The 12,939-nt window shown below is 44.4% G+C and overlaps 1 protein-coding gene and 1 non-coding gene across 2 annotated transcripts in view; both read right to left on the minus strand.

Moving 5' to 3' along the window:
• Positions 1 to 12,939, minus strand: part of LOC126184378 (plexin-B) — a 981,143-nt gene that overhangs the window by 533,401 nt on the left and 434,803 nt on the right. The gene's annotated exons all lie outside the window — the stretch shown is intronic.
• Trnat-ugu (transfer RNA threonine (anticodon UGU)) lies at positions 9,669 to 9,742 on the minus strand. The gene has a single exon. It is a non-coding gene; the product is annotated as a tRNA-Thr (tRNA).

Here is a 12,939-nt window from a genome sequence, read left to right on the forward strand (position 1 = left end):
GAAGAATTTCTTGAAAATTTCGAAGAATGTAGCACGCATGTGAAATTCAGTCGGGAAATGGCAGCGGTATCAGGATTATTTAATCTCGCAGTTAGTGAAAGAGTTGACTCATTACTTTGTGCTAGACCAATATTCGGTGAACCCCATTTAGATCGAGTTTTAGCGCTGAATCCATAACGTTTGTGACGGTAATTAGAGTCACAATGTGAAAACAGTTATTTTCCGTCCTTTCCCTAAATCACTCCACGCGAATGCTTGGGTGTTTCCTCGAATACGGGCGCGAGCGATTCCTTCGGCAGACTCCGCATAATCTCAAGGGGCTCGTCTTTAATGACCTTGGCGGTTATGCTACATTAAACGCCAACAAGAAAAGGAGAATAAAACAGCGTTTGATAAAAAGGCTACCATGGTGTCTTTGATGCTAACTACTCGCTGCATAAATCTTCTCCTCGTAATGGCTTTGCTATCGACAAGACGTTAAGTTCCAAGTGCATAGCCGTAGCATACTGTAACACAGGACAAAAGTTTTTCTATTGGATAAATTCGGGACCAGCTAGACAATAATATGTAGCATGAATTATGAATCCAACGAATGATTTACATGGAATCAAAGCAAAATATTACTTCCAAGCAGTTTACTTTTCTAAAGGATGAACTCAGAAGAAGTAATTGACGGTGAGTCGTTGACTTAGGTCAATATCTCGGAGGAATGGTTGGTAGCTTTTTCGCCAATATCCGTTTTTAATATTCATCCTCTCGCATACTAGCTAAACTGCTGGCGATTATTCCGAGCTCAGGGCATTTCCTTCGCCTCTGGGAAAAGAGTGTTCCGGCGCGTGAAAGTAGTACCAATAGACACAACGCGGAAATTAATCTCCAGACGTTTGAATACCGACTCGGCTTTCTACAAAGAATCAATATGCGGACTCAGTAGACGAAAGCACACAAAACCGCTTTTACGTCAATTGATATAAAAGGACTGAGGAGTCCTCAGAGCAGCTAGGAGAGCAAACGAAAAGACTTCGTAGTCGTGGATGACGACGTGCATCTTGATCAGTACCACTGAGCACGCTTTGCAGAGCTGGTGTAGCTAAGCAGTACTTCTGGTTAAGTTCACCGTGGTTTCACATTTGTTGACTTGTACACTCCTTCGGTATATAGAGTTAATTTTCGCCTGGTCGACGTGTTCAAATGTGTGTGAAATCTTATGGGACTGCTAAGGTCATCAGTCCCTAAGCTTACACACTACTTAACCTAAGTTATCCTAAGGACAAACACACATACCCATGCCCGAGGGAGGACTCGAACCTCCAACGGGACCAGCCGCACAGTCCATGATCTACACTAAGGTGATGACATTTATTTAGAGTGAAGGAAAGTTTTTTGTTTCCTCAGGTGTCCCACAAAAAGTTACCTTGCAGCAAGGTGGATATATGAAATACATGTATACCTACTTAATAACTGTGGTGTCGCCGCCAGACACCACACTTGCTAGGTGGTAGCCTTTAAATCGGCCGCGGTCCGTAGTATACGTCGGACCCGCATGTCGCCACTATCAGTGATTGCAGACCGAGCGCCGCCACATGGCAGGTCTAGAGAGACTTCCTAGCACTCGCCCCAGTTGTACAGCCGACTTTGCTAGCGATGGTTCACTGACAAAATACGCTCTCATTTGCCGAGACGATAGTTAGCATAGCCTTCAGCTACGTCATTTGCTACGACCCAGCAAGGCGCCATTACCAGTTACTATTGATGCTGTAAACATGTACCGTCAAGAGCGATGTTCACCATTTATGGATTAAAGTTAAGTATTCCACAGCTACGTCCTTTTTTGCTAGTCTAATTTCCTTGTCCTGTTCCAGACCTCACGCCAGCCTGCGTGAGCTAAAACGCGTGCCTTTCGGCTTCCTCTCAAAACCGGGTTGGCTCTCTTGCCAATCCACAACAATAACTGCTTAGTCTTCTACAGTATTTTAGCCACGGTAACTTTGGAATGTCCCTATATTGCCATCAGCAGGCAGGCCATCTCTTTTTAAATCACTGCAAGTTTCTAAACGATTTCCTATAAAATTTTCCATTGCTGTGTCTATTTGCGTAGACTAATTATGAACTACACTGTATCCCACCTGTGTAAATACCCTCTTTTGATGTTTGCTGATGTTCCCTGTACAACCAGGCGCACACAGTTTTGAGTGCTACTTTTTTCTCATGTTAGACATGCGTTTCGTTGTTTGGTGAAACTCTTCATTGCATTAGAAACCGATTTTTCTCTACTTGTCGATCAGTTAACTTAAGCTTTAAACGACTGCTGCAGCTTGCATTTTCAGTCGCTTAGTAGAATTTGAAATTCTCGTTACATCATTTTACAGTCACCTCACATGTGATCGAATCTATGGACCCAGTAAGCAGTGTTAAACGGAGAAAATGTATATCAAGTAGTAAGTCAAGTTGCAATTAAATCAATAATAAAAACATGACAAAAACATGCACTTGTTGCTGATATGAAAATCGTCCAAAGGAAAAACGAAACAAAATGGTTCAAATGGCTCTGAGCACTATGCGACTTAACTTCTGAGGTCATCAGTCGCCTAGAACTTAGAACTAATTAAACCTAACTAACCTAAGGACATCACACACAACCATGCCCGAGGCGGGATTCGAACCTGCGACCGTAGCGGTTGCTCGGTTCCAGACTGTAGCGCCAGAACTGCACGGCCACTCCGGTCGGCCGAGAAAAACGAAACATTCGTACAGAATGTAGAAGGTGGCTGGAGAAACAAATTGAAGATAAACCATGCTTAGAAGCATAACCGAAGGACACTACAGAGTATGGGAAATATTCGGACCAACGCTTTTGATCTTATCTTGTAAAGTAGCATCATATATATTTCTCTGGTGCCTTTGTAAGAGTGTTGTTTTGTGAGGTGTCAAACATCTACTTAGTAGGACACCAGTGGAGAATCTGCTCCTCCAGACTCCCTCTTGGATACCTTTCGATTGAACGGTATCGTTTTCATTTGTCTTGTATAACAAAGACAGAAAAAGCTGATAATACTTAGAACAATGAAAATGTGTATTATTAGGTTGTCCGTGTGTACTTGAGTGTGGTTCTAAATTCTACATAAATGTTGTATTGAAATGTAAGTTCTCTTAGAACATTTTCCTTTAAAAATATAAAGCAAGTTGTGTATAAAGTTATACGAAATACAGAACACAGTACGACTTACAATGATCTCCTCCCACACGACCCATGGACCTTACTGCGGGCGGTAGTCGTGTGTCGCAACGACACAGGTAGCCTTAGCCTACGTGCAATCACATTGGAGTATTAATCAGTGGAGAGGCCACACCGACATGGTCCCTGAAGAGGAGCAGCCGCCCTTTCAGTAGCTGCATGTGCAAAGGCTGAGTGATTGCCTGAACCGGCTTCGTAGCACTATTCAACATGGCATTGCTATGTTAACTGCTATGTTAACAGCTGAAAACAAGGGGGGAAACTACAGCCATCATTTTTTCCCAAGGACATGCAGTTCTACTGCGTGGTTTAATGAAGACGACTCCCTCCTCGGTAAAATAGAATTAAGTCAGGGTGTACTGAGATAATTAGATTAGGAAATGAGATACTAAAAGTAGTAGGTCTGTTTTGCTAATTGAGCAGCAATGTGACTGACTATAGCCGAAGCACAGAGGATTAAAATGCAAACTGGTAATAGCAAGACAAGTGTTTCTCAAAAAGAAAAACATGTTAACTTACAATGAGAATTTGAGTGTTATGAAGTTTTTTCTGAGGGTATTTGTCTGAAGTGTAGCATTGTGCAAAAGTGAAACGTAGACGATAAACAGTTCAGAGGAGAAGAGCAGATGTTTTTGAAATGTGGTGCTACAGAAGTATGCTGAAGATTAGATGGGTTGTTCGGTAACTGCTGAAGGGGTGCTGAATCGAATTAGGGAGGAAAGAAATTTTGTCGCACAACTTGACTAAAAGACAAGATCGGACACATCCAGAGTCATCAAGGAATAGCGAATTTGGTAATGGAAGGAAGTTTGAGGGGGGGGGGGAGGTAAAATTGTAGGCGGAGGTCGAGACTCGACTATGCCAGGCAGGTTCAAGTGGATAAGAGGCGTAGCGGATATGCACACACGAAGAGTTTTACCCAGGATAGACAACAGTCGAGTCAGCGTAAGTTAATCCCTGGCAGATGCAGTAAGCTGGGCACGGCGGTTTAGCGCGCCCACCTCAATCTATCACGTAACACGATTTTGTAAACGTCTATATGGCAACGCATCAGTGCTGTCACAACTCTACTAACGGCTACTGTTTTCGCCTGCAGCCGTTACCGCTTCGCGGTTGAAAGCTGACAACAACGGTGTTATCTGTCGGGGATAGTCTTACTCCGACTCGACTGTAGCATGGGGAGCTGCATTAAACCAATCTTCGCACTGAAAACAATAACAACAACAACAACAACAAAAATCATCTCTGTTTTCGCGGGAAGCTGTTTGCTCGCCAGTTCATATTTTCGACTACCATAATTAGATAATGTTACTTGGACTGTTCTGTAGGTCAGTGGCTGTGTAAAACAATGAGATTTTGGGTCTGCCTTGATGCAAACACTTTTTTTTATTTACTTCCCGAAGCTAGTTTCAGTAAAGTACCGCCATCATCAATGGGTTTCCGTGTCCTGAAACATGCAAAAATGAGCATCGTTACAATACATTAAGAAGATACGTTACTACGAGGGAGTGCTGAAAACGAATGCATCCTAATTTTTAATGTGAAAACTCTTAAAATTTTTTGAATAAAATAAACATTATCAACATCCTGCATCTTTCTTCTTCATGTCTAGGTATTTACTTCTCAACATAGTCACACTGATGACAAAGACATTTCTCCCAACGAGGGACCAGTTTGTTGATACCACCACTGTAGAATTTTTGACTTTGTACACACAGCCATAGCCTCACCTCTGCTTGCACCGGGTCATCACTGTCGAACTGAAGTCCTCGAAGGTCTTCTGTAAGTTTTGGAAACGGATGAAAATCGGACGATTCCAAGTTGGGACTATATGGAGGATGATCGATGACAGTGAACCCAAGGCGTCGTATTGTTGCAGATGTCGCATTGCTTGTGTGTGGTCTGGCATTGTCATGCTGAAGGAGGGGGTGCTCCATCTGTGGACGAACTCTTCGAATTCTAAACTCGATCACAGCACTTGTTAATCACGCACTGACCTATTCACGTTACGTACCCCCATGTTACACGCTACAATTTCGAGCCCTCTAGAGGCAGAGGGCTGCAACTTGGTCAACGAAGCGGGAAAGTCGATCTATTAATGTGCTTGACATGTAACACCTCAGTCTATATTGAGAACAGAATAAAAATTTCTGAGGCATTAATTTTTAGCACGCCCCCGTACATGTGTATGTTAGATTCCAGATATTGTGTGAATCATTTTTAGTACCTTTTTACTTTAAAGTGAGAGCACGATGTCTATGTTTGTTGAATTATACAATAACTTTGAAGTAAAGAAGTACTACAAAATTATTCACACAATATCTGGAACCAAACAAACCCACCAGGTTAGCCGAGAGCGCTAATGCGCTGCTTCTTGGACTCTGGTAGGCACGCCGGCCTCGGATTGAATCCACCAGGCGGATTTCCGCCGTCGGCCGGTGTGCCGGCCAGCCTGGATGTGGTTTTTAGGCTGTTTTCCACATACCACTAGGTGAATACCGGGCTGGTCCCCACGTTCCACCTCAGTTACACGACTCGCAGACATCTGAACACGCGCGGCCGCTACGGTCGCAGGTTCGAATCCTGCCTCGGGTATGGATGTGTGTGCTGTCCTTAGGTTAGTTAGGTTTAAGTAGTTCTAAGTTCTAGGGGACTGATGACCTTAGAAGTTAAGTCCCATAGTGCTCAGAGCCATTTGAGCCATTTTTTGAACATCTGAACACGTTTGCACTATTCCATGGATTACACTAGACGCAGACAGCTGGGGAACACTAATTCCGTCCCGGGGGGATACGGGGTGGCGGCGGGAAGGCATCCGGCCATCCTTTAACATTACTCTGCCAAATCCGATTCTAACAGTGCTGGCCCGCGGCATAAGGCACCAGCGAAAGAAGAAGGTCTGGAACCAAACAGTACATATGTAATAACGTTTTTTCCTAAAGTGTTTAGAGTAAAGAACCCCTCTGATGATCGCGGTAGTTTGCTGAAACTAGTTTGAGGCAGTAAATAAAAAATCAAGTGTTTGCATCACGGTGGATACACTACCCACAGTAATTAGATATTGTTAATTGTGACTTAAACAAAATAGTGACGACTATGAGAAACAATAAAACTAAGATTTAAATTGTTAACCTTCAACCATTATACGAGGGTTGTTCGGTAAGAAGGTCCGATAAGTCGCGAAATGAAAACTTCAGTGAAAATCAAAAATTTTTTATTTGCAACAGTTTACTGCACTTTCCAGCGACTTCTCTGCATAGTCGCCGCTCCGACTTAGACAGCTGTCTTAGCGTTCTACCAACTTTGCAACATCCTCGTCATAGAAGGCAGCCGTCTGTGGTTTCCGCCACTTCTGTGCGCTGGTCTGCAGCTCGTTGTCTGTGCCAAAACGTTGTCTTCACAATCAGTGGTTCATGTGGGCAGAGATGAACATCAGAAGGAGACAAGTCCTGGCAGTATGTGGGTGATCAAACAATTCCCATCTAAACCGTTGCAGGGGTATCCTCATTGCCCCTGCAGCGTGCGGCCGAGAATTGTCATGAACAAGGAAATGTGTGACAGTTACGTATGTGGGGTTGCATGAAATCAGGCGAAACCTTGCAGCGGCCGGTCATACTTGGAGGCTATTGTTCTAGGCAACTTTACATGTTCGCTGTGTGCTCAGAACTGAAAATAGCGACAGGCATACTAGAGACACTGTTCAACACATCTGTGCAAAGCTGCATCGGATTTTCAGTGTCGTTTCCATTTCACGCCCCATCGGACCTTACTTTCAGAATAGCCCTCATAGTACGTGACACACTACTGGCCATTAAAATTGCTACACCACTAAGACGACGTGCTACAGACGCGAAATTTAACCGACAGGAAGAAGATGCCGTGATATGCAAATGATTAGCATTTCAGAGCATTCACACAAGGTTGGCGACACCTACAACGTGCTGACATGAGGTAAGTCTCCAACCGATTTCTCATACACAAACAGCAGTTCACCGGCGTTGCCTGGTGAAACGTTGTTTTGATGCCTCGTGTATGGAGGAGAAATGCGTACCATCACGTTTCCGACTTTGATAAAGGTCGGATTGTAGCCTATCGCAATTGCGGTTTATCGTATCGTGACATTGCTGCTCGCGTTGGTCGAGATCCAATGACTGTTAGCAGAATATGGAATCGGTGGGTTCGGGAGGGTAATACGGAATGCCGTGCTGGATCCCAACGGCCTTGTATAACTAGCAGTCGAGATGACCGGCATCTTTTCCCCATGGCTGTAACGGATCTTGCAGCCACGACTCGATCCCTGAGTCAACAGATGGAGACGTTTCCAAGACAACAACCATCTGCACGAACAGTTCGACGACGTTTGCAGCAGCATGGACTATCAGCTCGGAGACCATGGCTGCGGTTACCCTTGACGCTGCATCACAGACAGAAGCGCATGCGATGGTGTACTCATCGACGAACCTGGGTGCACGAATGGCAAAACGTGTTTTTTCCGGATGAATCCAGGTTCTGTTTACAACATCTCGATGGTCCCATCCGTGTTTGGCGACATCGCGGTGAACGCACATTGGAAGCGTGTATTCGTCATCGCCATACTGGCGTATCACCCGGCGTGATGGTATGGGGCGCCATTGGTTATACGTCTCGGTCACCTCTTGTTCGCATTGACGGCACTTTGAACAGTGGACGTTACATTTCAGATGTGTTACGACCCGTGCATCTACCCTTCATTCGATCCCTACGAAACCCTACATTTCAGCAGGATAACGCACGACCGCATGTTGCAGGTCCTGTACGGGCCTTTCTGGATACAGAAAATGTTCGACTGCTGCCCTGGCCAGCACATTCTCCAGATCTCTCACCAACTGAAAACGTCTGGTCAATGGTGGCCGAGCAACTGGCTCGTCACAATACACCAGTCAACTACTCTTGATGAACTGTGGTATCGTGTTGAAGCTGCATGGGCAGCTGTACCTGTACACGCCATCCAAGCTCTGTTTGATTCAATGCCCAGGCGTATGAAGGCCGTCATTACGGCCAGAGGTGGTTGTTCTGGGTACTGATTCCTCAGGATCTATGCACCCAGATTGCGTGAAAATGTAATGACATGTCAGTTATAGTATAATATTTTTGTCCAATGGATACCCGTTTATCATCTGCATTTCTTCTTGGTGTAGCAATTTTAATAGCCAGTAGTGTATTATGTAGCTGTAACACTTATATTAGCAGTTACCTCACATACAGCGGAAATAAATTAAAATTTGGCCCATTTCAACATTTATGAGTCGAGAAAGGTGAACATTAAATTCCAGTTTTCTAGGAGAAATGGAAGTTCTCCTATGTTTTATTACACATTCACAGGCCGTGATGCGTTGCAAACGTATAGGCAAAAAGAGTTCAGTGTTTAAAATCTGTAATTTATGTTGTTTGTTTACACGACTGTTAACAACAAGGAAACCTCACAAAGGGACGTTTTCTGAAATAACAGACAGCGCAGAAAAGTTAACAACGGTAGCTAACTCGTGAGCTGTAGCAAATAGTAGCTAACTAGCGCGGTCGTTAAGCTGGGGCGATTTCCCATTGGTGTGGATACAGCTAGCGGACTGCTGGAGTGGCGGGAAGCGAGCGGCGTGGGTGCTAATAACTGTGCGCGTATCGACCGCCGCCACTACAGTCGCAGCTATTTGTAGTTCGCTAAGCCGTGTCATGCTAATACCACGCGCTCCGCTGCTTTCACGATCTGTCACAACCACACGTCCCGGAGAGCCACACGTACAGGTGAAGCAAATGTCTCGTCTTCCCAACGTTTTAACTTCTTGTTAGTGTGCGTTTCTTCACATGCAGAGTTTTAGCTTAGCTGCAAGTGGACGATGAGAAGGAAACGACCGTCGTCGGGGAAATCATTCCGGCACGCGCCGGAAGTGGCTTAGGTGGAAGCCATCATCACGTTATCCGGACGGAGATCCGAATACCCTCGTCTCGAATACGAATATAGTGCTTAACCAGTGTGTGAGCGTTCCGTTACTTGATTGAGGAACCATGAAAGCGTGTACTTGGTGTGATTTAGGGGAACCTCACGGCCACACCGGGTCAGAACCCAGGGGTAGGAATGTAGGGTTCTACTATAGCGCAAAGACGACCAGAATGGCTTTTGTCATTAGGCTATAGTATACGAAAGAAGCAGGGTCATCTTTTTGTCTTTGAAGTTATTGCGCATAGATGACATCTGCGAGAGGCAGATGGTCACTCTGTTATACAGGAGGGATTTTTTTCTGATCTGTCATATTCCAGTTTAGCATTGCATCGAGTGCGAGGTGGTTAATAATGGAATTACTACCGACAAGTGGGAGAGAAGTAATAGATTACAATGAAATGAACACCCTTAGCTGCTTACAGGCGTTGACATACGTCAACGGGGACAGATGAAAATGTGTGCCCCGACCGGGACTCGAACCCGGGATCTCCTGCTTACATGGCAGACGCTCTATCCATCTGAGCCACCGAGGACACAGAGGATAGCGCGACTGCGGGGATTTATCTCTGGCACGCCTCCCGCGAAACCCACATTCTCAACGTATTGTCCCGCACTACATTCGTAGTGCCCCCACCCATTATACTCATTACTCGCGGCGCGTTGCCCATTCCCGTCTTAGTATATATAAGAAGTAATGGATACCGTACTTGCTGAAGCCTTCATCTGGGCGCTTCTATCTTGTGATTCATGGAAGGAGTCACATACTTAAATTACGAAACTCAGCCCGTAATTTGGACTGAGCTGCTTCGGAATGCAATCACAGCGCGAACTCGCACAGTGCACGTTTCATTAACAGTAAACTACACTGAGCGTGCTTATGCTCAGGTTAATCTAATTTTATCGATGTAGTTCGGATTCTGCTAACTTAACGTAAGATTTGAAAGAATTCGTCTCCGTTGCAATAAAGAGTGAACTATATTAATTGTTTTCGATGTGAACGAACTGTTAACATTAACAAGAGGAGGCAAATCTTTAGTAAGCAAAGTTATCGTGGAGGAGAGGAATCTCAAGACCTCTGACAGAGGCAGCTTGAATGTTCGCGATTGCTTGGTATAAGTCATCACGTGTTTGGCACACTACAACAAACGTGAACGTGGAGTTAGCTGAAAACATTAACTATGTCTGTGATATTGGTTAATACATTCTAGCAAGGACCGAAAATGTTTGGCAAATTCTCGTATGCATTGATCTCGGTTGCATTCACACGGAGAAGCAGCATTTTGAGGAGTAAGTATGATACATCATTAAGTCAGTTAATAATAGGGGCCGGCCGCTGTGGCCGAGCGGTTCTAGGCACTACAGTCCGGAACCGCGCTGCTGCAACGGTCGCAGGTTCGAATTCTGTCTCGGGCATGAATGTGTGTGATGTCTTTAGGTTAGTTGGGTTTAAGTAGTTCTAAGTCTAGGGGACTGATGACCTCAGATGTTAAGTCACATAGTGCTTAGAGCCATTTGAACCATTTGAATAACAGGGAAAAATAATGGAGAAAAGTGAACAATAACAATGCTCTCGAGGATAGGTCAATATAGTAAGAGAAGGATAGAAAACAAAGATTACAAGTTCCAAAAACGTCGTTTTTCATCCTGCAGTAACAAAGGGTTTGTTCCTGTTCGTGTCTGTCTTTACAGATATGACTTTTCCAACCCGGGTAGGCACACATTGAGACACCAGAGAATTACAGTGATGAAGAAATGGACGTAATGACAAGGTAAAGTACACCTTGAAGCTCTAATAGAAACGTAGCACTCGAGGTGGTTTGCTGTCTCCTTCCTCCTATATCTGGCAAACGTATTAGATCTGTAGCTGCACGAGGGATATCAGAGTGATAAATACTTGTGCGGAATAGTTTAATGGAGCATTATGTAAGAAAAGGGAGAGGATGAAATCATGTGCAGTTACAGAACCTATCAGAGTGATAAATACTTGTGCGGAATAGTTTAATGGAGCATTATGTAAGCAAAGGGAGAGGATGAAATCATGTGCAGTTACAGAACCTATCAGAGTGATAAATATTTGTGCGGAATAGTTTAATGGAGCATTATGTAAGCAAAGGGAGAGGATGAAATCATGTGCAGTTACAGAACCTATTAGTCGACTACAACGTTATTGCACCTGGGTGTGAGGGCACATCCGTCGGCTTATCGTGAGTTTTTATCGTGAGCCGGCCGGGGTGGCCGAGCGGTTCTAGGTGCTACAGTGTGGAACCGTGCGACTGCTACGGTCGCAGTTTCGAATCCTGCCTCGGGCATCGATGTATGTGATGTCCTTAGGTTAGTTAGATTTCATTAGTTCTAAGTTCTAGGGGACTGATGACCTCAGAAGTTAAGTCCCATGGCGCTCAGAGCCATTTGAACCATTTTTTAATCGTGAAATTTCACGAGGAAACACTGGACCACTTGATAGTATATGCACAACTGTCCAGAAATCATTCACTATGCGATGCGTTTTCCTTAGCCAGAAGTGCACTTGTTTACTGTAAAGTCACCGCTTGTTTCCGATAACGGCGACGGGAGGACAAGCGCAATAAAAGCACGAAACGGGCACGTCGTTCCAAGTCCTACAGCAGCCTCGCTCAATAAGCTAACAAGGTTTTGAATTCAAATCACGATATGTCGTACACTCTCCTAATCAGGAATGACACACCTGTATCTCCCTACCATTTGCAGTGAAATTCTACAGATGCAACGTTTTTCTACCTCAAGTGTCCGAGTTGAGACCGCTTGATCTAATGCTATCCTATTAACGTAACTGACAAAGATCGACCATGGAGGAAAGCTTTGAAGAATTGTATCCGTTTCTTGTCTTTTACCCTTTATTTTGCTTTAATTTTACATAAAAATTGGCGTGGTGAACGATGATGGAAAAATATTATCCATATTATTTTCCCTTTCTGTTTCATTCTAGAGAACTGTATGGCTAAAACTGCTACCCCGTTTAATACGTGTCTTAATCGCTCCAATTATTTCTTTGCACTTTCATAAAGACTCGTTGCATGTTGTGAGGTCTCTTTTATTAAAGCAAATTTGGCCACATTTAAACTTGTGCGTCCAGTCATTAGAGGGAAGAGCCTTTAATTACTACATGTATAGCAATGCATATGTATATATTCACACGGAAAACCGCTTAGTTACCGCAGTCATCTAAAAGAACATCAGTCCTCCAAACTGGAGCGACGAAAAAACAATAAGCAAATACAGAAACACTTACTCCTTTTCGCGATCAAATTTACATGTATCTGACGTCGCTGTAGCCGTTTAGACCAGAGTACATCAAAAATAATTTGAAGCTTAGAGCAACAGTTTACAACACCATCGAGATATCTGTCTGTGCCATTCAGCGACGCCCACCTAAAGATCAATATCTGTACAGACGGGTCTTGTGCGAGCGGCTGACAGCTGACAACTGAATTATCTGCCACATCTCCGGCAGGATTTGGTTAGAGAAGCCGATTTCCCAGGCGCGAACGAGCGCGCCGAGTGGCATCCGCTCTCCTATTGAGTGCGCCCCATAGGATAAGCAGGTGAGTAAAATTCCCAGTTTTATAGATCGGCGGATAAGCCGGATTTCATTCGGATCCGTTAGTCGGGAGCGGGTGTCGTTTCTGCCTCAAGAAGAGGGGATGCGGCTCCTCCGAGGGGAATTTTACAGTTAGAAACGCCTTAGAATTGC

Source organism: Schistocerca cancellata, chromosome 4 (genome assembly GCF_023864275.1).
Source record: "Schistocerca cancellata isolate TAMUIC-IGC-003103 chromosome 4, iqSchCanc2.1, whole genome shotgun sequence".
NCBI lineage: Eukaryota > Metazoa > Arthropoda > Insecta > Orthoptera > Acrididae > Schistocerca > Schistocerca cancellata.